Here is a 10,347-nt window from a genome sequence, read left to right on the forward strand (position 1 = left end):
TTATTTTGATAGTCGACTAGTCACCCAATATTTTTGCGATTAGTCGACTAATCAGATCGTGCATCCATTGGACGTAAAATGTACAGCTTATTGCACCAGCATGCATCTGCTCTTATATAACTATCATTAGCTTACAGCTTTAAGTGTTTAAGGTATGTGCTAACTAAAAATAAAGACAAGGTGATAGTTTATTAAATTTTAATGAAATTTGCAGATTGTTTCGGTGGAGTTTAATAAACTCAGCCGTCTGCTCCTTGCTATCTAAAATATAACAGGACACCGGAGTATATTCTCGACCATCTCACACTTCTGATAATCAGTTGTCTGCTTGAAGTTTATTCAGCTGTGTAAAAACTATAACTTTAATCTCAGGCAAACCGATTTACTCAGGAACAAATAAAATACTGAAAAAAGCCTAACAATAACATTTTTAAGTTATCTAAGTGACTCATGTTTAACCTGAGTAGCGAAAGACGGCGGTGGGTTTGAAAACGATTTGCCGGGAGTCCGGTGTTCTCATGGGCTCTAGTGAGCCTCGAACCCCGGCTAGGTATCGAGCTGGTGGGTAACAGACATCTCCGAAAACGTCGGAGCGCTTTTGAGGTGTCTTGATAAATTGAGCAGATATTTGAGGTTTACACAGCTACATTCTCGCGTGAAAATATGTTAAACGTTTATTTTGTGACCCAGAAAGAATAATAAGAGTAATATTAAAACTAACTAGCTGCCGCCATTGTTGAAAACTGAGCAGGGTCGCGCTATGAATTCTGGGACACAGCTTTTTCTTCTTCGGGGTTTAACGGCAGCTGGCATCCTTGTACATGCAGTGCTGGCATCTTCTGTTTCAGTCCGTTATTACACTCTTAAATCCTACTACTTATTCCTGCGTCTTGTGGGATCTTACAAAGCTTCAAACGACGCATCGACTATTAAATTAGTCGTCGACGATTTTAATAGTCGACGTAATCGTGACTAGTCGGCTAATCGTGGCAGCCCTAATATGTACATATAGTATGTATATTTACAGTACAGTGTGTTGTGTTTGTTCACATGTTTTCAGGTGGAAGCAGAATTTGTGAGGATTACTACTGCTGTACTTGTTCCTAGGCTTTTTGCACAACTTGACCAATACACTGACCAGTTCATAGAAGTCTTCAAGAAAAAAGGAGGCACTGCAGTGAAGAAAATTAGACAAACTTTGGCCCCAGCCACACAGGTGCGTTATTCTGTTGGCAGAAATATTATGGCATTATAAGATCACTTTCAAATTTAAACAGCTAGTGTATGGTAGCTGCACAGTGTTCATTGTACTTACAATTATATTAAGCAAGACAAAGTTTGGTACTCAAAACTTTGGAAAATTAAAATTACCTAATCATAAGTAAAATTTTATCCCTCACTTACAGGTTAAACCATAAGTGAATGGTTTTATGTTAAAGATCAATTTTTGAATGCAAAAAAAGATGATGTTTTTTTTTCGTTACCTTCGTTATGGACATATATAATGTGGTGGAAACCCTGACCAACAGGTTAACTACTCATGTCCATATAATGATTAGTTGGTCTTGTGTACATGTCTATCTCTGCAGTAAATATGTCATTCATTTTGCGTATAATGTGAGTTTGTGTCATCCTAAAGTATTTCTGTTTTCTCTTCCTGTATCTCTGCCACTCTCTACAGAAGGAAACTATTGAAAAGGGGAGGGAGTGTGTCCTCAGTGCACTACCTTCTTACATGAATGAAGACCCAAGCATCCTCTTCAAAGAATACCTGGTTGGTAATTTGAGTGTAGTTTTTATCTGTATTAAACCAAATCTTGAATAACTAATGTTGTCACGTGTTGTAATGTTGTTGTTATCATAATTTGCACGTAACCTGCTAAAATGTTTTTGGGAATCTTATATAATGTATTGTTGAGTCTGGATGTTTTTGTGTCTAATTGACAAATGGGTTTGGTTTTTGTACTCTCCGTTGTAAAGGATTCTGATGCTACAGCTGTTCAAAGGGAGCTGGAACAAATTACCCTTGCTATCTTCACCATTGAAAGAGGTGATGCCAACACTCCTCCAGCCGATGTGGATATAACCGTCGAGGGTGTTCTGTCTGGAAGACATGGCCTCTGCATGTGCACTCTTACTGGGTTTGATATATGCACTGAATCTCAGTTAACCTCGAGACTGAAAGCTTTCTTTGAAGTACTTCAGAAGCTCTTCCTTCGTCTGGACGTCAGCAGACTCTTGACCAAGGTACAGATGCTCAAGAATAAACTGAATGAATAAGCAAACCCTTGATTTGGATGATGAATGTTCTGTCAGATGGACAGAAGTTTTTCGGAGGCTGAATGTGAATAAAATGGCAATTTGTTGAAAATAGCAGATGAAGGGAAAATCTACATTTGAGAGAAATTTAGAAAATTTGGAAAAGTTTGTAAACTACTACAATTAGAGAGATTTTACTCTTGTGGGGGGGCTAGTAAGAGACAATCAAAAATATTGAGATTTAATTGAGAGATGATACTGCACCAGAAATATTGAAGGGTGGTGTGTATATTAACGTTCAAGGTGTATTGTTATGAGGTGGAAGTATGTTCATATTGTGTTTGTGCTACATTGTGTGCATTGTAAAGGTAATTGCAATACATACTAAGAATAAGGGTAAGTTAGGAATGCAAGATCAATATATATTTTGCGGACTTTTAAAAAACGAACAATTGTTTCCATGTTAAAATGTTTGCAACTCGAGTTTTTTGCCCATACAGTGCTAAAACAAATGTTGACAGTGGCAAGTGTTAAATGGTTACTGTTGTGCTGTTGCAACAAAACTGAAAGCTGACAAGCTGTTTTATTGTTAGACCATAATGTTGGCATGTTTTATTAAAGTTTTATTTGGGATGTTGATATAATTTTGTTTGATTGCTAATATCAGTGGACTATTTTTTATTATTATTATTAGTACATTAATTTTTTTAATTGTGGCTGTTGAGGTGGACACTTCACTTTGCAATGTTAAAGGAAAGCACTTCATTGGCGTTGTGTTACTGGACTGACCCTAAGCAATCATTGCAAATAGCAACTTTGCTATCCATTTCAGATACTTTAAAGAAAAAGCACTCCACAGACCTTACTAGCATCACATGTGCATAACTCAAGAGTCATCTTATCAATGTGTTATGTGGTCTTCAATGTTTTTTTTCTTCTATTCCTGGCAGATACAGACATTTAATTTAAAGTCTTGATGTTGCATCTGTCTACATACTGTTAGTTACTAACCCTAATGAGCTGTTGTGTTTTGTTTTGGACTGGGTTTACACAAATGCTCACTGAATGTGTTGGCAATAAAGGAAATTAAAAAAATAAGCTGGATGTACTTAATTCATTTGTGTGGAACCTGTTGACAAAATAGATTTATGTAAAACTAATTAGTAAAGAATACGGTGGCTGAAAATAATATTTGAATTAATCTAACTTAAATTTAACATTTTACTGCCACAAATAAGAAATGTGTTTAAAAAACTAATCTAAACTATCTAACCTGTAAATATATCATTTATGTTCATACAACATAACTTGATTTAGGTAGTCTTAAATATCTCTTGTTAATCCTAAGTAGTTTTTTTAAAATTAGATGACTTAAAGATTTTTGCTTTAAACTAACACAATGCAATTTCGTGGAACCTGTTGACAAAATAATTGTAATTAAAGTCAGCGTTTCATTTTTTTGAGTGTGAGTCCAGTATTTTATCCGAACTTTTACCAGCGGGTTGTTCCTATTTTAACACACCAAGGGAGACATCAGGGAGAGGAGGAGGTACGGCAGTTGTTTTTAAAAGGGATTTTAAATGTAAACAGTGTTTATTACAGCCCTCGTTTTCCAGCTTTGAGCTCAGGTATTTTGAAGTCAATCACTCTAACTTTGTGCTCTTTGCTGTTATTTATCATCCCCCTAAATACAATAAGAATTTCATAAATGACTTTTCAGAATTTCTAGCTGGGATTATGCCCAACTACTATCATGTTCTTATTGTGGGAGATTTTAATATCCATGTCTGCTGTCCTGACAAACTTCTGGTGAAGGAGTTTTTAAGCCTTATTGACTCTTTTAATCTGGTCCGGTCCATAGCTGGTCCCACACATGAACGCGGACACACACTAGACCTGGTCTTGTCATACAGTCTACCTGTGTCTAACGTGGAAGTGACTGACGCTGCCTTTTCTGACCATATGGCTGTATTAGGGCTGGGCGATATGACCCAAAATTCATATCTCGATATTTTTTAGCTGGATGGCGATATAAGATATATATCTCGATATTTTTTTAAAGCCATAAAGTAAGAACAAAAAGAGAGTTCTTAGTCAAAGCTGTGTCCCAGATGTCACACAGGCACTTTTATTAACATACAGCATAGATGTACATGAAAAAAACTACTCAAAAATAAATTATGAGCATTTATTAAATAATAATGCTCCATAAATAAAAGAAAACTATGTTGTTTTTGTGCATAACAAAGAGCTCACAATTGTGCAGTCAAAATGTAAACTAAAAGACGCTGAGCATAATAACATAGACAGATTTCACAGCTGCTCTGTTCCCAAGTTCTACTGCGTGACTGACAGCCTGGAGTTTGAAATCCGCTTCGTAACCATGTCTCTTAACAGGTGCCATTTATGGTCCTTATACACACAATACGGTAAATATACGTTGAAGCACAGTACATATTACTACACGAGGCTCCTCGGTAGCCGTAATGCTCTGACAATCCATCAAGCGGTGCAGCTCCGTAGCTTACCAAAGTCATACTAAAACATTTTTTGACAGATTGCTGAGCGCCGTGTACCACATTAAATCGGTTCGCGGTCATCAAGCACAACCAGAATTCATACATAAGGCGCGCTGTCAACTTTTGAGAAAATGAAAGGATTTCAGGCCGTGCATGGCGTTAGCGTGGTTAGCTCGTTAGCGTGGTTAGCTTGTTACCACGTTGACGCCGTCCAGCCCCACGCACGGGGCGATGCGCAGTAACTCGTTAACGGAGATTTGCCGTGTCCATCTTGTCGCTGCCTGCAGGTGAAGCGATGGGGAAGGAGGGGGAGTTGTGTTTAGTGAAGGAGAGAGGCGAGGTCGAGTAACGTTGCGTAAAGACAAAAGTGGACGAAAGAGAGGCAAACTTGTGGCTCCACAACTATAATTATAACGTAACATAGACTATATCGATATAAAGGATATTGTCACATCTTATATCTCGTATAAAAATATATCGATATTTTTTAAAAGCTCGATATATCGCCCAGCCTAGGCTGTATTATTTGATGCTGTGTTTTCACGCACTACAGTTCAAACCAGCGCTCCTGTTCGCTGCTGTCAGAATATTAACCCTTCCACTGCTGCCCAGTTCTCCTCTGCTTTTAGCCAGCTGTCTATCCCCGCCAATCGTACTTCCTTGGAGTACAGAGGACCTCAGCTCCTGGTATCAATATTCTTGCCTAACTATTCTGGACTCTGTGGCACCATTAAAAACCAGGTAGCCCAAGGCTAAAACAGAGCCTTGGTTTAATGACACCACTTGGGCTGTGAGGAGGGAGTGTCGTAGAGCTGAGCGCAGATGGAAGAGGGACAAACTGCAGGTGTCTCTTCAAATCTTAAAGGACTGCTGGCGCCTCTATCAGGATACGGTCAAAGAGGCTAAAAGAAAATATTTCTCTAAGATCGTTTCCTCCAACAGTCACAATCCATGTGTGTTATTTAAATCTATTGGCTTAGTCTTAAATGCTTCACAAAGTGGCTGTATGGAGGCCTCTCATAAACTGTCTAATGATTTTATGTGTTTTTTCATTGAGAAGGTTGCGGGGTCTCATTTCTTCCCCTGAGTCTGACCCCTCTGTCTCGATCCCTTGCTCTGCTGTTTTTAACCAGTTTGAGCCTGTGACTCTTTCTTATTTAGAGGATGTGGTCGGCCACCTGAGGCCCTCTGGTTCCCTAAACGATCCTGTCCCACCACAATTTTTTAAGGAGATTTTTCCTAGCATAGGCCAGACTGTTCTTACTGTTATAAACAGCAGTTTAATATCTGGTGTAGTCCCTGATAATTTTAGGCATGCAGTAGTACAACCCTTGCTTAAGAAGCCTGCCCTGGACTACACTGTATTGGCTAACTACAGGCCTATTTCCAAGTTGTCATTTATGTCTAAAATCTTAGACAAAATTGTACACTGCCAATTGATGGATTTATTTTTATGAGAAAGGTATCTTAGAGTCTTCCAATCAGGTTTTAAAAACTTTCATAGCACTGAGTCAGCACTCTTAAAGGTTTTTAATGATATCCTCCTTTCCTGTGATTCTGGTAATTATGTTGTTCTTGTCCTCCTTGACCTAACAGGTGCTTTTGACACTGTAGACCACAACATTTTACTGTCTCGCTTGCACCATCTTGCGGGCATTTGTGGTACTGCTTTGAAATAGTTTAGGTCTTATCTTTCTGACAGAACTTCTCCTCTGCCGCTTTTCAGTTTGGGGTCCCGCAGGGCTCAATTTTAGGGCCTCTGCTTTTTTCATTATATTTACAGCCCCTGGGAACCATCCTCAGAAGGCATGAAATATCCTTCCACTATTACGCTGATGACTTTCAGATTTATCTGCCTCTGAAGCAGAAAGATGTGTTCTCTATTAAACCACTTCTAGCATGTCTAGAAGACAATGTAATTCTAATGATCATTTTATACTATTTTATTATTTTCTTTGCTACTTGAGCTAATTTTATTATTTTAAATGTCATTTTAATTATCATCTTGTTTTTTTTAAATATTTTTTCTTTTTTTATATTATTTAAATTTTTTTTAACTTGTTCAATGTATCATTTCTGGCATGTCAAGTGTACAGCACTTTGTGTTCAGCTGGGGGTTGTTCTGAAAGTCTTATATAAATTGCTTGCTTGCTTGCTTTGTCTTCTGTGACTTGTGTCATTATAAGTTTAAATGGATGAACTACTGTATGTAAAAACACTTCCGAATTGTTTGAAATGCTATGGTGTGCAAGATAATGGCTACAGTGGCTTGCAAAAGTATTCGGCCTCCTTGAACTTTTCCACATTTTGTCACATTACAGCCACAAACATGAATCAATTTTGTAAAGGTCAGTTTTTACCAACAGAGATCCTTTGCTAAATTAAAGCAAATTATATCATTAAAGGTCTTAAAAACTGTTATCCATTACTTTATCATCTCTTAGATGGACTATTGCGAGACTAGGCATGGGGAAAATAGGAGGACAGGAAAAACTCAATAACTAAAAGATCAAAATGAAATCATAACCTAGGCAAAGGTAATATCAAATCTGAAACTACAATGTCAAGCGCAAATATATAACAGCATGTTTCATGCTTTTTTTTTTTACAGTGACAGGTAGCAAAGGGAATCCGGAACTGTAGTCCAATTCCTTGTAATTGTTTGTCCTCTTGCCTATTGATCCCACTTATGTGTTCCACTTGCACTTGCAGTACAATCAGCTAATTTCAATTAGTGTGTCAGAGGAGGAAGACAGAGCCACAGCCTGGATGTCGACATAATTTTTTATTGCACAACAGGACGAGAGCGCGATGGTAAAGTTTAAACTGCTGCTGACACAACTTCGGCTCTTTGCAAACATCTACACCAGGGGAGTCAAACTCAATTGCACAGGGGGCCAAAACTCAAGGCACACTTTAGGTCGCGGGCCAAACAAGATAAACATTTATTGAACACACTAAAAAAATGTTTTTTAAACATAAATATGAACAAAAACAGACAGGAATATTATTCCAGATTAAATAAACTTAAAAAAAATAAACTTTAACTTTAAATATTTTGCTCTTCATAAAAATATATCCTGTCAAAATTATGCAAGTTAGAAATATGAACATGCTGCCAAAAACCCCAGAAAAAATAAATGAAAGCATACACAAGATTCGAGCCGCATGTAGACGGATCTGCACAGGTGCAGTTCAGCAAAGTCCGCTTGGCAACAGGGAAAGTGAGGCAAGTTGCACTGGTGCATTTGTGACAGCTTTACTTGAAATGTGCCATGTCCATGAACTGACAGATTTCTTTGCTGAGCTCAAAAACTCTACTGAGAATTTTTCCCGGACTCAGCCAACAGACCTCTGTATGATAAGGAATGTCGGCAAACTCCGAATCTATTTCCCACATAAAAGACTGAAATTGACGGTGATTTAAACCTTAGCTCGGATAAAATTTACGGTTTGCCTTACGGTGATCATTACATGCTCCATTTTTAGGACTTTACCACACAGCCTTTCCTGGTGTATGATGCAGTGATATGCTGTTAACTCACGGGTACAGTTCTCCTCCTGCACCTTTACTCGTATCCTGCTGACTAGTCCGCTTTTTTCACCGCACAACACCGGCCCTCCATCTGTTGTAAGTCCAACAAGTTTGTCCCAGGGCAGTTTCATGTCAGTTACACTTTGACATACGTTTTAAAAAATGTCTTTTCCTGTCGTTTTCCCGTGCATCGATTTAATGTTCAATATTTCCTCTCCACGGATGAAGATGGTCAGCTGTGCAATGTCCATCATGTCTATACTTTCATCCACAGCAAGAGAGTATGCAAGAAAGTTTTTGCTTCTTTCACACAACTGTGTTCTTAAATCAGTGGCCATCTCACAAACCTGATCAGCAATCGTATTTCTCCTCAGGCTCACATTTGCCAAAATCTGCGTTTTGTCTGGACACAAGACGTCGCACACCTTCATCACGCAGCTCTTCAGAGTGGTACAGGGCTGATTTGGCTCCTCTGCTACAATAAAACTTGCTTTCACAACAGCTTCACTTTGTGATTTTGCTCTGGTGAAAAAGGTCTGCTGAAATGTCAGATTCTTCTTTAGCTCTTCTACTTTCTGTAGTTTCTGCTCTGCATTTAGGTTTTTCAGCTTATCCTGAAGTTTTGTCTCGTAGTGCCGTCTTAAATTAAATTCCTTAATTACAGCCACATTAGCTCCACTAATAAGACACACGGGTTTACCAGCAATGTCTGTAAACATATATTCAGTCACCACCTGTGGCTGAAAGGCTCTGCTTTCAGAATCAACTTTTCTCTCCACCATTGTGAGCGGCTAGATTGGCGTGGGAATGTTCCCAGTTAGCCTAGCGTTTGGCAAGAAGGCTGCAGCGCTGCATTATGGGATCTGTAGTTTGTATATTATTAGCGCCTCATATCGCCGGGCCATGCATAACAATAATAATACATCTATATAAAATGATCTCGTGGGCCGGATATAAATGTACGACGGGCCGGATGTGGCCCGCGGGCCTTGACTTTGACACATGTGATCTACACGGACAGCATGCTAACGCTAAGCCAGCCAAGTACCCAGAGTGATGTTAAAGCTAAATGAATGCTGATCCCAGCCCAGCAGCCAGACCCTTGATCGTCAACAGGTAACAAAAACGGTGCATGACTGCGATTTCTACCTGTTAATGTTTCATATGTGTGTCGTCAGGATTTTTTTTTGGTATGTGAGACTGTAGTCCAGTGGCGGTCCTAGCCTGTTTGGCGCCCTGGGCGAACACTCCCTCAGTATTCTGATTCTTAATGTTTTAGGATACATGACCTGCCATTATCCAATGACACATGTGCTTACCTGTATCTTTTGCTCGCTTCTCCTTGTAGGAGCCATAATTAAATGTATTGAATTTTAATGATCACTGGGTTTTCATTTGTTTGGTTGCTATGGTGATGTGTAACGGGAGTCACGTGGGTGCTAGCGGTGACATTAAGAGGGCGTTGTCAGTCTGTCTTTCACTGGTTTGATTTTGACAGAGAGGAGGGCTGGGTAGCCATAGTTTTTGTTGACCGCAGCACAACGAGTTTCCCCTTGTTGCATTAGAGCTGTGATGTTTTAAGAGTTTGAATCGTGAGCCGATCACATTGCTCTGTAAACTTTTCAAGCATAAGTATATATTTATGTTCTTACTCTTCTTATATTTGTTGTTTGTTTACTTGCACTGCTGTAACTGGAGCCTCGTCGTCTCGTCTCTCTATATACTGGACTGTATGTAGCGGAGATGACAATAAAGTTTACTTTGACTTCAGCAGCGAGCACGCGCACCGAGGGCTCTCGCGCTCACTTTTCCCGTATAGAATTTCGAAAAAACATCGGTGCAAATTATAAGTCTGTATCATGATGTCTGGTGTTTTCGTGTTTGTTGGTTTGTTTTTATTTTGTTTTATTTTGCAAGTTGGTTATTAGATGCTGCTCCAGCCAGACAGAGAATCCCCCGCCGCCCCGCCCTCTCCTCCCTGTGCCGCAAGCAGCAGGCGCACCTCGCAAACGGAGGGCGCCCTTACTCCCAGCA

This window comes from Pelmatolapia mariae, linkage group LG18, assembly GCF_036321145.2.
Source record: "Pelmatolapia mariae isolate MD_Pm_ZW linkage group LG18, Pm_UMD_F_2, whole genome shotgun sequence".
Classification (NCBI taxonomy): domain Eukaryota; kingdom Metazoa; phylum Chordata; class Actinopteri; order Cichliformes; family Cichlidae; genus Pelmatolapia; species Pelmatolapia mariae.